The sequence below is a fragment of the Protopterus annectens genome, chromosome 1.part1 (assembly GCF_019279795.1).
Source record: "Protopterus annectens isolate FY-2018-M chromosome 1.part1, PAN1.0, whole genome shotgun sequence".
Classification (NCBI taxonomy): domain Eukaryota; kingdom Metazoa; phylum Chordata; order Ceratodontiformes; family Protopteridae; genus Protopterus; species Protopterus annectens.
In genome coordinates this window covers 868,185,517-868,206,115 of record NC_056726.1, presented here as the reverse complement: position 1 = coordinate 868,206,115, position 20,599 = coordinate 868,185,517, and positions in this window count along the sequence as shown.

The following is a 20,599-nucleotide window of genomic DNA, read 5'->3' as shown; positions in this document are numbered from 1 at the left end:
AGAGAGCTATTGACTCTTATACCATATGGGTACATAACCCTGTTTACTATATATGTATATATGTGGGCACAATATATTAAAATATCTGTAACTCAAATTGCTGGCATTTTCTTTGTATTCAAGTTTAATTCGAAGCATTATGCCATTATACCGTTATACCATTATACTTCATGCATGCTAAATTGTACATTCTCAACGAATTGTCCCACCCGAGCTAAACAAGGTCCTTATTCAATAGATAGTATGCTACATACTTGTATCCCTTATGCTAATTCTGTGAAAACCAGAATGCAAAAGACACAAGAACCCAACAGAGAAAAAAAGTCTAAACTATGGAAACAAATATACAATATTTACTTATCACAGTCTCCACAGAGTTAAGCCTTATCTTTTAAGGGCCATTAATTTTAAAATACAAGTGAGTGATATCGCTTCATTTAGGCCAGGATATGTGTGTGCGGCCGTCCTCAATTGCCATAGCAACTCTTCTTTTTCTAATAACAGTTGCCATGGACCTGAGTTTGTTTGTGCCTTAATTTGCTTCAAAACTATGAAATTGAAACTATGTTCCCTATTGTGCATAATGTGGCAAGCTAAAGCATTGTTAATATCATTCTTAGAGATAGCATATAGGTGCTCATACACCCTTTTATGCAATGCCCTCTCAGTCTTTCCTATATAGAAAGCCGGGCATTGCTTACAGCTTGTCACATAAACCACTGCTTTAGAAGAGCAGCTAAAGTTGCCCATTAATCTATATTTTACGTTGTTTATTATAACGTAGCTGCCCTCCTGTATAAATTTACATTGGTTACAAGACCCGCACTTAGTCATGCCCTTGACCCTGTTGAAAGAAGTGTGTCTATTCATTTCCAATAATGCTTTTAAATTAAATCCTTTCCTAAAAGTTATGCTAGGTGTTGTTCCTAGCAATTGGTGCAAATTTGTGTCTTCCATTATGTTTGCCCAGTTTTTCTGCAAAATTCTCCTTATGAAATGATGGTCAATAGAGAAGGTGCACAAAAACCTAGCTCCAATGTCAAGTTCATTGCCTCTTTTGTTCGAATTTCCAATCATATCTTGATTAGTCATCAAGTTAAACCCTCTTCCATTAAGAATGGGCTTAAAATGGCCTAATTCCCTTTTAAATCTTACTTCGGATGAAATCTCCAGAATGAGTGAATCAGGGTATCCCCTGTTGACAGACATACTGGTCAAGTTACTACATTCCTTATGGAAGTCTTCATCTTTGGTGATCATCCGTGCTGCCCTCACCATCTGCCCCTTCACTACCGCTCTTTTTTGATGGAGGGGGTGGCAGCTACCAAAGTGAAGAAACCCATTGGAGTAAGTGGGCTTTCTGTAAATATTACTAATGAACATAGAGGAATCGTTGTCCTTAATCAAGTTTATGTCCAAAAAACTGATTTTTGTCTCATTCACTTCAAATGTGAAATCTAAAAAATCAGTCATAGTTTTGATGTTATCTATAAATGGGGCCACCATATCTAGGGAACCTCTCCATAACATGAACATGTCGTCCTGGTACCTTGTGTACCAGGCGACATGCTCTTTAAATAGCAAATTGTTGAACAACAGTGTGTTTTCCCACTGTGCCATTACACAATTGGCGAAGGAACCCCCACAAGGTGAGCCCATTGCTACACCAGAAGCTTGTCTGTAAATCAGGTTATTGAAAGTAAAAAAATTGTATTTTAACACAAGTTCTAATAAAGTCTCCGTTGTATAGATAGTGTTTTGTTCAACATTTCTTGACTCCAGGAACTCCCTCCCCCACTCCAACCCCAACTGCTGTGGGATGGTAGTATAAAGCTCCTTCACGTCCACGGTTAAGAAGCTTAAGTTAGGGTCAAAGGGTATTCTGTTTATATTCTCTAGGAAGCTCCACGAGTCCTTACAGATCTGATTTTCCTTTTCTATGTATGGTTTTAGAACGCTATCTACATATTTGGCACAGGCAACCAAGATAGACCCCCTACCATCAACTATAGGTCTAAAAGGGGGTTCACAAATGGATTTATGAATTTTGGGGGCTCCAAAGAAAGAGGGCATTCCCGGTGCTACAATGTTTAGGTAGGAATGGATATGAGTGTCTATAAACTCTTCCAAAAACAAATCTTCAAGTGTGGTCCTAACCCTATTATATGCTATATTAACCTCATTAGTGCTAGTTTTTTCATATGGGCCGTTATTCAAGTGGGTAGTGAGTTTGTTAATATAATCCACTTGGTTCATAAAAATGAGCCCATTACCTTTGTCGGGTTTCATAACCCTAATTTTACAATCCTGTAGTAGTTTAATAAAATCACGTTCTTCAGGTGTTATATTTAGGCTGTGTTTATATTTGTTATTAAATGAATTTGCAGCCAAGAACCTTAGATCTAATTCACAGGATTTTTCAAAGGTTTTAAGATTCCCTACTAATGGTGGATTAAATAAACTAGCTATTCTAAATGGTCTAATGAGGGAAGAATTCTTGCCTAATACGGCTAACAGATTTAATTTGCGTACATATAATTTGAGGTCCACAAGTGTTTTGACCAAATCCATGCGGGTATCAGGGACAAAGGACAGTCCTTTAGAAAAAAAGTCAGCCATGGCAGAAGAAATATTGAGGGTGGTGTAATTAAAAATCTTAAAATCGCCCTCATTACTGCAAACAATAACAGGCCGACTAAACTCTTTTATCATTTGTTGTTCTGATTCTGTCTGTTCCTCAAGGCCATTCTGTTGGTATTCGACCTCAGGTTCCTCTGCCGAAAATTCTGGGCCTGTCCAAAAACCTGTTGATGTTCCGCCCGTGACTGTGCTGCCCTAGTAGCAGTAGCGCCCTGCTTTCGCCCATTAACTTTGTCATTGACAACAGGTACATGATTTTGCTGTTGGTCATTATCAAAGTCAACTTCTCCTTCTTCGTCGCTAAGGGGGTCGTTACTGTTATGCCCTTCTTCCAAAAAAGTGTCCAACTGGTACATGTCATTGCTTTTGCTCCCCAAATTTTTGTTATTTAAATTAGACAGGACCCCCCTAAACTTGTTACTAGATAGGCTAACTTGTGGGGGTTTTGGATAAGCTTTGCTGTCAGCATATTGCTTCATGTCTCTAGTAATTTTCTTTCTCTTGTTGTCACACAATTTGTTGATGGTAGCATCAATGCTAGAAAACACTCGAGAATAATCATATTTGTACCGCAAGAAATCATGATTGCTTTTGATTTCATGCTTCAAGTTAGCCAAATCGTTTCTGTAAACTTCCACTTGTTGTGTATAATGGTCAATTAGCATAGCTATATACTCAAAGCTATGCTGATCGAATAAAGCCAGGAGCTGTTTATGAAAATCAGATCCTTCCTCCAGGCCCACAGGGAACCTCCACTGCCTCAACCCTTTGGGGACTATTCTCTTATCCAAACATTCAGTTAGGTAGGAGATCTCGAGCTGCAATTTTTTACATCTGAATAACTTGTAATCGAAATCCCCAATGAGCTCTGCAATGTTATTAATGTTAGCCTCGTCAGTAGTCTCTGTGTTAACTGCCCCTGTTGCTGTATTGTCAGGGGCTGTAAAAAAGTTCTTTCTGTTTAAATATAATGATACCGTCGGAATGGAATCATTTAAAGAAATAACAGTACCTTGTGTTACAGTATTCCCCGATACTGTTAAATGCCCTTGTCCGGCAGGAATGTCGCTAAAATCCGATGATGCTCCACTAACCAGTTGCTGACTTCTAATTGCCGTACTAGAAACCGGTTTGGCTCCGTCGTTCTCAAAATTAGCGTCAACTCCTTGCGTCGCCTGATGCGTGTTTGCTCTTATGTTGAGAGCGTTATCAAGTATGTCCATTCGTTGGGTAAACATGTCCATTCTACCCATAAGCATATGGATAAGAGTTGTGAGATCCCCGTCGGCTTTCGCCTCAGCATCTTTTGAATGAATATCCGAACTGTTGCTTAAATCGCCTCCGTCTTGGGAGAAAAGTGAGCTCTGCGAGGCAGCGTTTCCCTCGTTGGCCATAACAAACTGTGATTCCAAAAAAGCCAAACAAACTGTCGAGACACAAAAAAGCCAAGGAAAAACGTTCCGCCAAGCGTATAGCCAAGTGGTGATCCACTAACTGCCAAATGCAATATCAGATAAAATTAAAGCAACAATAGTTCGCAACTATAAAGTGAGAGCTTTTATTATGCACAAGCACTTTCGGAGAGAATCCTATCTCTCCTTCCTCAGACAAAAGTGAAACAGTCAGTTATTACACCTTCCCCCTTAAATAGGGTACCAATCAATCAATTAGCAATTTATAATTTTAGTTAAAATAAATACAATACTAATATATTTATGTATTAAAAACACTTAAAACCATATTGTTTGAAATCCGACTTGCTTCACTGTTTAAGAACATAAGTTTTAAAATGATAGTTTTTAAAATCATAATATATTCAATACTCACAACCCTTACATTTGTCAAATGTTAATGTATTTTTTGTGTATAAAACATACCAAACAGCTCCATTTAAGGCTTATAACCTTAGCATTATCTTAAAGCTAAATATACAGACGCTGTTTAAATTATTGTAACCAAAATGGTAGCGATTTTTCAGTTAGTTTCCGTAATGTTAACAAAAACATATTTAAGCGTCAATACCTTATTTCACTTACTATGCTTCTAACAGTCGTTGAAATGCCCTAAAAAAGAGAGCTATTGACTCTTATACCATATGGGTACATAACCCTGTTTACTATATATGTATATATGTGGGCACAATATATTAAAATACCTGTAACTCAAATTGCTGGCATTTTCTTTGTATTCAAGTTTAATTCGAAGCATTATGCCATTATACCGATATACCATTATACTTCATGCATGCTAAATTGTACAATCTCAACGAATTGTCCCACCCGAGCTAAAAAAGGTCCTTATTCAATAGATAGTATGCTACATACTTGTATCCCTTATGCTAATTCTGTGAAAACCAGAATGCAAAAGACACAAGAACCCAACAGAGAAAAAAAGTCTAAACTATGGAAACAAATATACAATATTTACTTATCACAGTCTCCACAGAGTTAAGCCTTATCTTTTAAGGGCCATTAATTTTGTAAATTTATACAGGAGGGCAGCTACGTTATAATAAACAACGTAAAATATAGATTAATGGGCAACTTTAGCTGCTCTTCTAAAGCAGTGGTTTATGTGGCAAGCTGTAAGCAATGCCCGGCTTTCTATATAGGAAAGACTGAGAGGGCATTGCATAAAAGGGTGTATGAGCACCTATATGCTATCTCTAAGAATGATATTAACAATGCTTTAGCTTGCCACATTATGCACAATAGGGAACATAGTTTCAATTTCATAGTTTTGAAGCAAATTAAGGCACAAACAAACTCAGGTCCATGGCAACTGTTATTAGAAAAAGAAGAGTTGCTATGGCAATTGAGGACGGCCGCACACACATATCCTGGCCTAAATGAAGCGATATCACTCACTTGTATTTTAAAATTAATGGCCCTTAAAAGATAAGGCTTAACTCTGTGGAGACTGTGATAAGTAAATATTGTAGCATACTATCTATTGAATAAGGACCTTTTTTAGCTCGGGTGGGACAATTCGTTGAGAATGTACAATTTAGCATGCATGAAGTATAATGGTATAACGGTATAATGGCATAATGCTTCGAATTAAACTTGAATACAAAGAAAATGCCAGCAATTTGAGTTACAGGTATTTTAATATATTGTGCCCACATATATACATATATAGTAAACAGGGTTATGTACCCATATGGTATAAGAGTCAATAGCTCTCTTTTTTAGGGCGTTTCAACGACTGTTAGAAGCATAGTAAGTGAAATAAGGTATTGACGCTTAAATATGTTTTTGTTAACATTACGGAAACTAACTGAAAAATCGCTACCATTTTGGTTACAATAATTTAAACAGCGTCTGTATATTTAGCTTTAAGATAATGCTAAGGTTATAAGCCTTAAATGGAGCTGTTTGGTATGTTTTATACACAAAAAATACATTAACATTTGACAAATGTAAGGGTTGTGAGTATTGAATATATTATGATTTTAAAAACTATCATTTTAAAACTTATGTTCTTAAACAGTGAAGCAAGTCGATTTCAAACAATATGGTTTTAAGTGTTTTTAATACATAAATATATTAGTATTGTATTTATTTTAACTAAAATTATAAATTGCTAATTGATTGATTGGTACCCTATTTAAGGGGGAAGGTGTAATAACTGACTGTTTCACTTTTGTCTGAGGAAGGAGAGATAGGATTCTCTCCGAAAGTGCTTGTGCATAATAAAAGCTCTCACTTTATAGTTGCGAACTATTGTTGCTTTAATTTTATCTGATATTGCATTTGGCAGTTAAAGAATGCGTTGTGGTTATCTTTAGATTCCTTGGCAATTTTTTTTTTGAAACGGGCCTTGGATGATTTTATGAGTGATCCTAGTTTCTTGCTAATATTGATCAGTGATGCCTTTCCTTTTTGGAATTTTGCTCTATCATGTAGTAGTTTCCTCCTTCTGTTGTATAGCTTATTTATGGCCGGGGACCACCAGACTGGTTTCTTCTTTTTGGAGGAGTGAGCCTTGGTTTTGCTTGAGATGGCTCGATCCATGCATCCCTGTAGATGCTCATAGAATGCACTTGTAAAGGATTCCGCAGACTGGATAGCATTATCCTTTAGCAAGGGGGCTTTGAAACTTTCCACTTCAGTCTTGAGAAGTGTGAAGTTTGCTTTTGAATAGTTTTTCAAAGTGGTTTCCTTGACTGGGGGTGGGGTCAGGATGTGGATGTCCAGCGTGATTACTTTATGATCTGATCTTACCAGTGAGAGGTTTACTTCTGGTGTGGAACATTGATCCCCCATGTTGGTGATGATCAGGTCCAGTATGTTGTCACCTCTAGTGGGCGTAGTGACCAGCTGTTCCAGGGCATTTGAGTTTATAAACTCTAGGAAGCATTGGGCAAAGGAGTGTGTACTTGAGTAATTATCCCAGTCAATGTTGGGTAGTTGAAATCTCCTAATATCATGGTGTTTGGTAGGACCTTTATATTTTCCAGTATTCAGGAATGCTGAGTGAGGGTCCTGAGACAAGGTAGGTGATCTGTAGCAGGCTACAATCTGATAAGCAGTTTTGCCCACTGTTAGTTGCACTTGGATGGTCTCAGAGGCCTTATGCTGTGCCACTAACCTGGAGGTGTTGGATCCTTTATGAAAATGGATACACCCCCTCCTTTTGTATTTCGGTCCGGGTTTTGGGGCCGAAGCTTGGAGGCATTGGGATTTCTTTAAGTGGAGCATGTCCAACAGCTCTGTGTTTGACATAGCTTTGTATGTTAGGCAGAGATCACCTCTGAGTAGGTGATATGTGACAGAGTAAAGCTGGAGTGTTTTGAGACAGTCTGTGTAGGGCATGTATTTGAGGCCAGTAATCCTCTTTGTGAGGTAATTCTGCGGCCTTTCCAGTTGTTGTAGATGTCTTGTGAGGTACATACCAAAAGGGGCATTGTACTCTATAATGGATCTAATGAGTGATGAGTAGAGGGGAACAATGACCTCTTTTTTTCTGCATAAGAAACCTTTTGTGATGAGGTGTGCCACATAGAAGGATTTCCTGACTACTGTGGCGATGTGATTATCAAAGGAGAGACTACTGTCCACCTGTGTCCCAAGGTCTCTTATCACACTTTCGGTGTTAAGTATACTACCACCTATGTTGTAGTTCATGGGTACAGAGTTTTTACCAAAGGGGATGACAGTGCACTTTTTGACACTGAGCTTGAGGCCAGGGCTTTGACACCAGGCATCTGTCTCAGTGAGGCCCTTTTGTAGGATGTCACCAACATTAGTAGATTAGATTAAGGCTCCTAGTTTGCAGTCATCTGGGAACTTCATTAGCCAAAGACCTTCTGTGTTATCCTGTACTTCAGGGAAGTAGATACCAAACAGGACAGGACACAGGACTGAACCCTGTGGTACTCTACTTGTCACTGGTCTGAAGTTGGATTTGGAGTCTGCTACTTTCACAGTGTGGGTTCTATCAGTGAGCCAGTTGGCAACCCATCTTGTGACATAGGGATTTATACCTAGTTTAGTGAGTTTATCTATAATTCCAGAGTGGGGGATGGTGTTGAAAGCCTTGGCAAAATCTAGATAGGCTGTGTGAACCACCTTACTCTTGTCTACGGCTTTGATGACTGCTTCAAAAAAGTCTATCAGGTTTAGGAGACATGATCTGCCTTTTACAAACTCGAACTGGTTGTGGTCCAGAGTTTGGAGATTACCAATGTCTTTGTTTATAAGTTCCATGATTATACGTTCCATGGCCTTGCAGACTGAGCTCATCAGGTTAATGGGGCACTAGTTCCCGGGGTCTGTGGTGGCTCCCCCCTTGTGTAGTGGGATAACTGTTGCTGTGCTCCATTCAGCAGGCACAAAGCCTGAGGTGAGGTTATGATTGAACATGGTACTTAGGTGTGGTGCCAGTTCATTCTGTAGTTCTTGTAAAATGCAGCCTGGGATGTTGTCTGGTCCCATGGATGCTGTGTTCCTGGCTTTGGAGAGTGTGGTTTTTACCTGTGCAGCCGTGATGACAGCAACTTTGCATTCTTCCAGTATAGAGATGGGCTCTTTCATGGGTGAGAGGGATGTAAAGTTAGCATTGATCCTTTCTGCCAGGATGTTGGCAATATCAGTTGGGTCTGTATATTTAGTGCCATTGTGCTGTAACTCAGAGCAGATCTGAGTGTTGCCATTGAGATTCCTGACATGGCTATAGAATGGTTGTCTTTAGAATCAGTGGCAATTTTGTTTTTGTAACTAGCTTTGGAGGATTTTATCAATGATCACAGCTTCTTACTGTGGCTGACCAAGGAGCTCCTCCACTCATGGGATTTTACCCTCTTTTGCAACAGTTTCTTCCTTCTGTTGTACAGTTTGTTTATGGCAGGGGACCACCAGATTGGCTTCTTTTTCTTGGAGGAAAGCGTATTGATTCTGTTTAGGATAGCATGCTCCATGCATCCATGTAAGTGCTTATAAAGTGCAATTGTGTAGGATTCAGTAGTCATAACTGTATTGTCCATCTGCATGGGTGTCCTGAAGTTCATCACTTCTGTCTTTAGAAGCATGAAGTTTGCTTTGGTGAAATTTTTTAGCATGATTTCCTTAATGGGGGGTGGGGGCAGAATGTGGATATGTAGAGTAATTAGCTTATGGTCAGATTGGACCAATGAGGTGTTGACTTCAGGTGTGGAACACCGGTCACTCAGGACAAACCAAACCCCGTAACCAACACAAATAACCACAAAGTGAGCTAAATGCTACTCATTGCCAGAAGTCTCAGCCTCCAAATGCACACACTCGAGGCACTTCTCAGTATGGAGAATATTGATATCTGTGCAGTAACAGAAACCTAGTTCAAGACTCCAGAGAACACACCAGCACTACCAGGATACTACTCATTCCATACCTTCCAGCATCAGAACCTGAATCATAGCACATAGGGTGGGGATGTATCCATATTCATCAAGGATACCTACACCTCTCTCTACATCCTCTCTACAGGATATGTACCCATAGAGTGTTGCACAGCAACGTTCTTCCCACTCCACAGTGGTGGGGCCACAAAAGACCCTTGGCATTCATGCTCTATGAGCCTGATGAGTCTGATCTGCAAGGCAATGGAGCCAATCATAATGGAAGTCTCAACAATAAAGACATTGGGAACCTTCACACAGTTGAGCACACCCAGTTTGGCTTCATCAAATGCAGATCACGCCTCCTGAACTGGCTGGATTCCTTTGAGACAGTTACCCAGGCTACAGATGATTGAAATGAGTTCCACACAGCCTACCTATTCCTCGCTAAGGCCTTTGACACCATTACCCAGTCAGGTATCATAGATGAACTCACCAACCTGGGCATGAATCCATATATCACAAGATGGATTGCAAACTGGCTCACAGATAGATCCCACAAAATAAGAGTTCCTGGCTACATGTCAGACTCTACACTGGTAACAACTGGTGTCCCCCCAGGGTTCAGTCCTGGGGTCCCTCCTGTTTGGTATAGACTTCTCAAAAGTACATGCCAACACAGGAGGGTTGTGGTAGACTAAGTTTGCTGGGAACTGTTAAGTGTTTCCATTATAGATTCCCCAGATGACACAAATATTCTCCAAAAGGGACTCTATGAGACAGATGTGTGGTGTCAGAATCATGGCCTCAAGCTCAATGTGAAAGAATGCATAGTAATCCCCTTTGGTGAAAACAAAGTACCCACAAACTACCACATAGGTGTTACCCCCTGAAAATTGAAAAGGTAATAAGGGATCTGGGGACACAAGTAAATAGTCATCTTTCCTTTGACAACTATGTTGCCAAAGTGATTAGGAAATCCTATCTGGCCCACCTAATCAACAAAGGGTTTGCATCAGGATCAAAAGAGGTAGTGGTGGCCCTCTACTCTTAAGTCATCAAACCCATCATTGAATACAATGCACCATTTTGGATGTACTCGACTAAGCATATCCAGCAGCTTTAGAGACCACAGAGGTACCTCACCAAGAGGATTACTGGCCTCAAACAGTTGTGTTATGCAACACAACTAGTAAAACTAAATCTGTTCTCCATTGTACTTCTACTCAGAGGCACACTCTGCCTAACATACAGAGCCATGTCCAACACATAACTGTTGAACATGCTCCATCTACGGATAACAAAATTGAGTCACTCACACACTCCAGGGATATGAACCTCATCACAACAATGAATACAACATGCTGGTGGGATAGAGTACCATCCCAGATACTTGCCTTACTGTGGAACAGAGTCCCAGTGTACATCAGACAGAGCACCTCGCTGACACTCTTCAATAGCAACCTTGATGGATGGATGGGAAACAGACAATTCACGCCAGGCATCACATCAGCAGCCCCACTAGAAAGGGGCTTATGGTACTAACTATCAGAACTAGGGCTTAGGAGACTACTCAATGGGGTGGTGAAAGCTGCACAACTTGCCTAGGCTAATATATGCCTTTGAGAAGATAGTCTACTAAATACCTATGAACCTATGTGACAGGTACATGTCTACAGATAGTAGATGTGTACTTCATTGTACAGTCATTTTGTAAAGCAGGCACATGGACCACATACACTGTAATGCTTACAGATACTGGTGACTGTTATGTACAGTGGGCGAGATGTGCACCTCATGTCTTTTGTGCCATTGGGATGTGTGCTGGGTGGGACAGTCCTGGATGGCTCCCTGTCATGGTCACCCTCTTACACACATCTCTGCCCATCCATCTTTGGCTTATTATACTGTGTTCCCCCTACATATATATAGGTACATAGGTAGGTAATAGGCTATCTGCCTGAAAGCATCTATTAGTATGGCCAGAGTGTGCAGCTATCACCACACATGGGGTTAGTTCCCTAGGCCTCTGTTTAATAGAGCTGATGAAGTGATCCATGGTGTGACAGTTCAGTTTCACATACACTCATCAAGGCTCCTGTGGAAGAGTGTCAGTGAGGGACTCAGCTTAATGTAGGTTGGGAGCCTGTTCCAAAGCAAGGAAAGTCTGTGAGTTAGTAATGTATCCCTCCAACATGTTCTATTTATTGTTGTGATTATGATATCCCTAGAGCATGTGGCACAGTGAGCTTGGGTTTACTTCGGATAGAGCATGTACATCAGTTCTGCATTGGACATGGACCTGTCTGTTGGGCAGAGATTGCCTGAGTAGACAGTATGCAACAGAGTACAGATTGAGTTAACTTCAGTCTTGTTGCATGGGACAACTGTTTGAGGCCAGTAATTCTCTTGTGGAGGTACTTCAGTGGTCTTTCCAGCTGCTGAAGTTGCCTAGTCAGATTCATCGCAAGTGTGCTGTGATACTCTCTGATGGGTTTGATGACTGATGAGTAGAGGGAACCTCCTTTGACCTACATGCAATGACCTTGGCAATTTGTGAGAACACATAGCATGGTTTTCTAACCACTTTGTGAATGTGTTTCTGGAAGTAGAAATGACTATCCACATGTGTCCATAGATCCCTTATTATTACCTCCATATTTAGGGCATTGGCACCTATGTGGTATTTGTATGACATAGGCCATAATTTTGACACCACATCTGTCTGACTGAGACCCTTTTTAAGGATGTCTCTGTTGTCCCAAACATCAATTATGACAACCTTTGTTCAGTCATCCACAAACTTTGCTAACCATAGCCCTTGTGTGTTTGACTGTATTTCTGAAAAGTATACACCAGACAGGAGGGGTCCCAGGACTGAGCCAAGGTGGAAAGCAGTTGTTACCAGCTTACAGTCCAACAGGGAGACCACAATTCTTACCTTGTGGGATCTATCTGTGCATCAGTTGGCAATCCATCAGATGACATACGTGTTTATGCACAGGTTGTTGATTTTTTGGATATGACATGTGTGTGGGATGTTGGAAAAGGGCTTTTCAAGGTCTATGTAGGCTGTGTGTAGCTCATTTCATTGATGTATGACCTGGGTAACTGCCTTGAAAACTGTCTAGCAGGTTTAGGAACCATGATCTGCCCCTGGCCAAACCAAAATGGGTAGGGTTGGGTGTTTGTAGGCTCCCAATAGCTATGTTTATAAGTTTCATAATGATGGACTCCATGGCCTTGCAGATCAGGCTTATTAGGCTTATAAGACAATAGTTCCCATGGTCTGTTGTGCACCAACACTTGTGGAGTGTGCCAAACATTGCTGTAACCCATTCAACAGTTTCATATCCTGTACAGAGGGTGAGTCTCAACAGACTGTTCAGGTGCAGGGTCTGTTTGTTTTGCAGTTCACATATGACACAGCCAGGGAAACCATGTTATCCCATAGACGCCATGTTTTTAGGTTTGGATAGAGCTGTTTAACCATTGTATATGTGATTTCTGACTTTTCGCAATCTCCAGGTATGATAATGGGCCTTTTTGTCAGTGAGAGGGGGTAAATATGAATGAACCTGTCTGACAAGATACTGGCGATGTCAGTCATGTACATGTATTCATTTACACTTTGCACTGCCTCAGAACATATATGAGTTTACATTGATATTTATGACATAGCGAAAGAAAGCTTCATGGTTCTCTATGGACTCTTTGGCAATATTTTTGCCAGAACATAGCTTGGGTAATGTTAGGAGTGCTCATTGTTTCTTGATGATACTGATCGGAGATTTATTGATCTTCTTTGGATTTACACTTTCTTTGAACAACTTAAGTACTTGTAGTACATAGTTTGATTATGACAGGGGTCCAATATATTATATGGGTCTGTTTTCATATCACTGTGTGTGTAAGGCAGGATTGGTGAATGGTGACATGTGTCTGGAGTAAGAACTGCAACTGCCAGATATGTGTGTCCCACTACTGTACTCAGACATGGCCTGTGTGAGCATGTCCAGTATGACCTTTCAGTATGTCACTGACTGACATTTGCTAAATCTGTTTAAGTGTGTGAGCATGCCCATTATGGGCATATATACTATATGTGTGCGAAAAATCAAGTTGTTTTTTTACTTCAGGGCTCACCTTTGTGTTGTACATCGACAGGAAGCATGCTGTGCCTGCATGGCTTCCATGAGTCAATTTGCATAGACTTATCAACATTTCTACATACAGTGGGGACAGCTATACATTTCTACCAGGGGGGCACACCTGATTGTTACTGTGGGTGTGCATAGGATGAGGGGTAAACCTGACACTTATACACATTTGCTAGGCCTGCACTGCTATGTCAGGTACTCCATTTCAGTCTGTACTGTTGCCTATCATACTGGCATGAGGCATACCACTGTACTACAGACCTTAGCTTCTAATTACACGCATATTAGTTTGTGACTCCATAGCCTACCCAACCAACATCACACTGCCTGGCCTGCTGTTATCTGTCTGCATAGGCCTGGGGGGGGGGGGGTTACTCATATGCCTCTTCAGAGGGCGTGATACAGCATTTGTTTGGGTTTGCGTTTGTCTACAATTGTCCTGCTGGCTGTGACTGTTAGGTATGTGATTCTCCCCAACTGGTATGTGTGAGTGACTTAAGTTGTGTCTGTGCCAGTGAAATGCTGTCATTACTTAGTGGTTCAGTATTGTGACTATAGTGCACAGTATCCTGAGTTCGAGCCCTGTCACTGCTTTTTATTTTCCTACTGGGCAGACCTGACTGGTTAAGGAACAGTAAAGCAGGTGTGAGCATGTTTACCCGACTTTGCTCGACTTTACCCAACTTTGCCCAACGTTGCTCAACGCTGCCCGATGTTGTGCTGGTTAGCGCGGTGCACAGCTATGCGCAATTGTATTTAAATATGCTCAATACTGATCAAATGTCCTTAGCAGTGCTTTATATTGCTTAAAATAGGGCACTCATGCCTCAGGTGGTGCTGCAGGGCTGCCTGTGTCGGATGCACATAGTACACTCCCTATACATGTTTGAAAACAGGTAGTGTCAAGTTATGCATCCCTTTTACTGTATGTGCGAGTCAGAGAGAGGTGTCATTTCCAGGGTTCCTACTGAGTCAGTGTATGTGCTATGCATTACCTCTTTGCCAAAGCCAGGGCATACTGGGCACGCCTCCTTCTGCCTACTGGGGCAGGCTCAGGTTGTTCCTCCTCTGAGTCACGCTGTGCCTGTGCAGGCCTTGGCAATGGTGGGGGGCTTTTTGGCACTGCCCCATGCTGTTCCTGCTGCAGCTATTTCCACAGGAACATATTGTGCAGCATGGCACATACCATAATTTGGGTACATGTAGTTGGTGAGTACTGCAAGGCTCCACCAGATGTGTCCAGGCACCAGAACTGTAACTTGAGCATCCCAAACACACACTCAGTTATGTTTCTTGTTTGTGCGTATGCCTCATTATGGAGTTCTTGTTCAAGTGTGTGTGCATTTCTGATGGGTGTCATAAGCCACGGCTCCAGTGCATATCCAGCATCTCCCACTAGGTGACCATCAGGGATGTCCCCATTGGCAAATCTCTGGTACAGCTGCATCAGATGCCAGTTGTGGGAATCGTGATAGCTTCCAAGGTAGCCGGCACACACATTCATTACTATGCCCTGGGCATCGCACATGACCTGGAAGTTGATAGAGGGGAAGCCCTTGCAGTTGATATAGACCCTACCCCATTCACCAGGTGGTGCTTTGATGCATATGTGCATACAGTCTATTGCACCCACTACCTCAGGGTATTCTGCTATTTGGTGGGAAAGATGCATATTACTGGCCAGTGCCTCATGGGAATTGGGGAAATATACATGGCCACTGACATGTGCTAACATGGCATCCAGGAACTGGTGGAGTAACCTGGATGCTGATGCTTGTGAAATCCCTGTTATATCACCAGTTGGTCTTTGGAAGGTACCTGTAGCTAGTATTCTTTTGCCAACACATACCTTGGTATCCACTGGGATGGGTTCACCTCTGTTGGTTCTATGTGTGAGTCATGGCCAGTACAGCTCAACAATTTGTTGTAGGAGGTCTCTGTCCACCCTATAGCGCTCAACTATCTCCAGCTCATGTAGCCCCTGGTAGGTTACCCTGGGTCTGTACACTCTTCTCTGTCTCCTCACTAGGGGTTGCTCAGCAGCATTCACAACATCACCACCCTCAGCACCTTGCACATGTTGGTTTATGATAGCAAGAGCAGCCCCTAACATTTTGTCTGACTTAAGCTTTTTAAGCTTTCCCTGTTCGTATACTGCAGTGTTGCAGAGTTCTTGGGAAAAAACAGGGGGGATGCTGTTTGCAGAGTTTAAAGTGCTGGGCTGGGCTAGTATGCTGCCTGTATAATTGGCTGATTCTGATATATTTCTCCTGGCAGCTCTGCTAGTTCTCCTTGTTTAACTTCCTACTACTTCTTTTCCTTCCTTTTGCCTTTCTGTTTCCGCCCGGGGCAGCGCCGCGCAAACAAGTGCAAATGTGCACACAAGCACACATGAGTGCACATGCTGTGTGCATGTTTGCAAGAAATTTCTGATATTTTAACAGTGTGCACGTTTGGCTTCAGGTTTTCAAATAGGACAACTGTAGGCATGCCTCTTGCAATCCTGAGCAACTCAGAGCAAACACAAGTCACTGTGCTCCAATTAGCTTACAGCCTTTCTGACACACCCCCTCATGATGTCACCTATATTCTACTCTACTACTCACCTACTCCTACTCTTACACTCTTGGGACATGGCTCACATGCTGGGGAAAATTGGGATTCACTATCCTTATCCTCATTTGCGTAGGATTGCCTACTAATGCATGGTTACATCTCTTACACTGAGCTTCCCCCCTTAGCAACCACTACTCAGTGGCCATGTTGTCTTCAGCCTCCCATTCACCTGCATGGCAGAATAAGCTTTTTAGTGAAAATGCCTATTTTTGGCTATTTTTTAATTATTTTCTTGTTTTTTTTAAGTGCCGCACGTTTGTGCGGTGCTGCGCTATGCTTAAACATCGGAGATTGGGAAAAAAGTTAGATTTTTATAGTTTTAAACATTTATAAATACCAGTGGCCTTATATATGGCCATTGGCATGCTTCCTCAACTGTATGCATCCTTTATTTGGAGCTGTACCAACGGAGTACATTTCTGCAGATAACACTAATCTTCCACGGACAGGTTAGTTTTTCCTGGATTGCAAATTTACCTCATTTGCATAGCTTTTAGCAGCAAATGAGGTAATTTGCATACCATGACGCTGTCCATGGAAGAGTAGCTTTAGCAGCTCTCGTGCACGCCCCTGCCAGCTGTTCCTGGAGCGCACGGCAGACATATTGCCTGTTTGACATCTTACACTACTCTACAACTCCATGCAAGCTTTCATAAATCCAACCCTATGTATTTTTTGTTTTATTGTGACTATTAAACATTTTCCTCTGATAACTATAAAGTATATGTTTGAGCTTTTAAAGGAAATTATCAGTTTTATACTTTGAGTGTTTACCAATAAAGTAATGTTTTGGTCAGGCATACTAAAATGTTTTTGTGAAATAACAACTTTAAATGAATAAATGTTAACACAACTAAGATCCGCACTAGCCATGGAATGAAAATCATTCCTAATCTGATGAATAAACTTAAGTCCATCAGATTATCACTCATACCTTGACAATCCAGAACATCTGAGCTCCATAAATTGAATTACCATATGGAGAATATTTGTAATAGGAATAAGCAATATTTATATTATTTTGAACAGATATAGTAGTATTGTAAATTAGGCAGAATTCTAATACAATATAAATGTCTACATTTGTATAAGCAATTAATATTTACATGAAAGATAGATGACAAGAAATTCAATCATAGTAAACTAGGACTTGTATATAAAACCTTAGTAAAAGATTATAGCACACAGTTATTTAACATATTTACCCTTATTGATGAAGTCTTTCAAAATGTATTACTTAATATAAATAGATGGTAATAATATTTATACCTAATGTTTATAATACAATGTATTTTACTGGATATATCAGAAGTTATATTTCATTGTTTGCCAGCATTTAAGTAATCACTTTGTTGTTTACTAACGTACTTGAAGCATCAAATTTGTTTTATGTGAACATTGATGAAAGTTAGTGCATTTTAATTATCAGTGCATCCCTCACCCCCCCCCCGATTTCCTACACATAAGGATTTTCATATCTGTCATTTATTATAAAATGAGTGGAAGTAAAGGTTAAAAACAAAAAAATTCACATATTGTGATTAATGATTACAAATTCTGTTTCCATATTTATAAATTGCCATTTTATGGCATATACTGAAAGTTTTTAGATTTAAATGACAATATTCTATTTTGTATAATCAGCAAAGGTTAAACTGAGTGATTATTGTTAATTTAAAACTATTTGTTCAGAATGTGATTGTTATATTCTGTGACATTCCTAGTTCAGGCTTCTATTGTTTCCCTTACACAACTTTGTCAGTTTGATGTCATGTATAAAACATTAGTTGGGTCTATATTAGATCACAGACTGCTTAAAAAAGTGAACGGTGATTAATCAACCCTATGTAAGTGAAAGCTTACAATTTCGAACTGTCAGAACAATGATTTTTTTCCTAGGGAAAACACTCGCTCTTCCAACAAAAAAAAGACACTTTAAACATTACAATAAGTGGGGGGGGGGGCTTCACTCCCCACACTCACCGATGTTGGGGAGCTGCAGCCCCAACACCATCCCTACTTAAATATAGCAACTCCGGGACTGCACTACAGTGCCAAAAATGGCAAAGTAACGAAGCAGCCAAGGGAATTCTTTCCCAGGGAAAGAATTCGCTTAAAAGCAGCTTTGATATTTTGCCATTTCAGGCTTTTGAGTTTGACCAAGACACATTCGAAAGAATGCGTCTTCGGCCTTCTAATAGGAAACCACATTAGTTACCTTGGTAATAGCTTAAGTATTATGTATGGTCAAGATGGGTTACAAAACCACAATTCAACTTAAAGCAATTATATGACTTGTTATACACATTTGCTTATATGAGAAAGTCATCATGCTTCTTCCTGATGTTCAATATAGTGTATGTCATTTATGACAAGTTAAACAGTAGTATTATTATACACAAACCCATGATATTAAACTGAGTGTGTATTTTCAGTTTAATACTCTTTGTTCAGAATATGATTGTTACATTCTGTGGCATTTCAAGTTCAGGCTTCTATTGTTTCTGTTGAACAACTTAGTCTGATTTCATGTATAAAGCATTATTTACCTTGGTAACCCCTTAAATATTATACATGGTCAAGATGAGTTATAAAAACTACAATTCAAGTTAAAGCAATTACATGACTTGTTATGCATATTTACTTATATAAGAAAATCATCATTCTTGCCCTTGATGTTTAATGCAGTGTATGTCATTTATGACAAGTTAAGAGAGTAGTGTCATTATACACAAGTCCATGTTATTAAAACCTGTCTTTAATATCTAAATTCAGCAGACTGCTTCATTTTATATTGCGATTATATATTTTATGTCTAGATTTTCTAAAATCATACATTACATACCTATTGTGTGTTTTTTTTTTGGCTGTTGCTTAGTTATTTGAGAGACCACTAGCTGTAATGATTATTCTTATTATTAGCTCCTTTCAAGGATGTTTATACAGTCCATAGACTTTAAATTATGAGACCCTTCTAATTTCTTATTTGTTATAAGTTTATTTCTATCCTTATATACACACATATCAGTACTTCAAGCCTGAGCAACAATGCCCATCCAGTTTTGCCAGAATACCATTCACTAGTTCATGTGGTGGATTTCCAGGCTGTTCTTAAAATATCCAAACCAATATTTGTCCTGTTCCATTTTACCAGCCTGTTCCATGCAGTGGCTTCTCTGCCAGTGAGCGACAGATATTTACATGAAGGCAATCAGATGACTCGCTAGCACTTCCTGGCAACCCCAAACACCCCTAGAATTAGCTGTCTCCATATGCCCAACATGTCCGAGGAAGCTCACATCCCAGACCACTGCAAAGGGTACTGCACAAGAAAAAGTGCTCATAGTCTTTCACAATAACCCAGAATTCCACTCTTATTGCACTTATTTTTTTATTTATTTTTTTATCAAGAATCAACTTATGAGCCAAACGAAGTGTTGGCAGACCATCAATATGTGTACATGCCATGTGGTTTAAAACAGCCCTTTTATTATATATTTTTTTAAACCAAATCTTCATTGCCAAGAATCATTTTGGAGGCTTCTCAGAGCCTTTAAGCATTATCACCAGTCTGTCTCTGTTACCATAGCAACCTGGGAGCGTCTGTTTCTGTTAGTGTGCCTGTGTCTGCATACCAGAGACTCGCAATGCACCTCAAGCAAAGCTTCACTTCACTGCAACTTCAAGACTAAATTCCTTCCCTTTCAGTGAGGCAGCAGCCAGGAAAAGAACAGAGAGCAAATAGATAAAAAAAAAACACTCCCAACAAGCCGCCACAACAAGAGATAACACATTCTTCCAGCCTTCCCACCTCTCACTCAGCAGATGTATAAACAAACTATTCTCTTCCAAAATATCCCAAATCACAGTTTTATCCACCCTCTTCCCCTGGATCCAGGCTAAAACACCAAATGTCTCTTCCTAATACAAAAACATCAGTAAAGCTCGATCACAAGCCGCAACCCACAGCTTCCCGGAGGTGAAAATAGCAACATACAACAGCTGCCAGACACAGCTGCATCCACACACACCATGTCAGGCTTAATCAAACAGCACTTGTAGCTATGATACCTGACATGACTGATATTAACTATGTTTAGATAGAATGATAATGATATTTGCACTAGCTGCCAGACACAGCTGCATCCATGCACACCATATCAGGATTTATAAAACAGCACTCAAAACTATGATACCTGCCATAATTGATATTAACTATGTTTAGACAGAATAATAATGACATCTGTACTAGCTGTCAGACACAGCTGCATCCATGCAGGCCATATCAGGATTGATCAAACAGCACTCGTTGCTGTGATAACTGCCATAACTGATATTAACTATATTTAGACAGAGATATTAT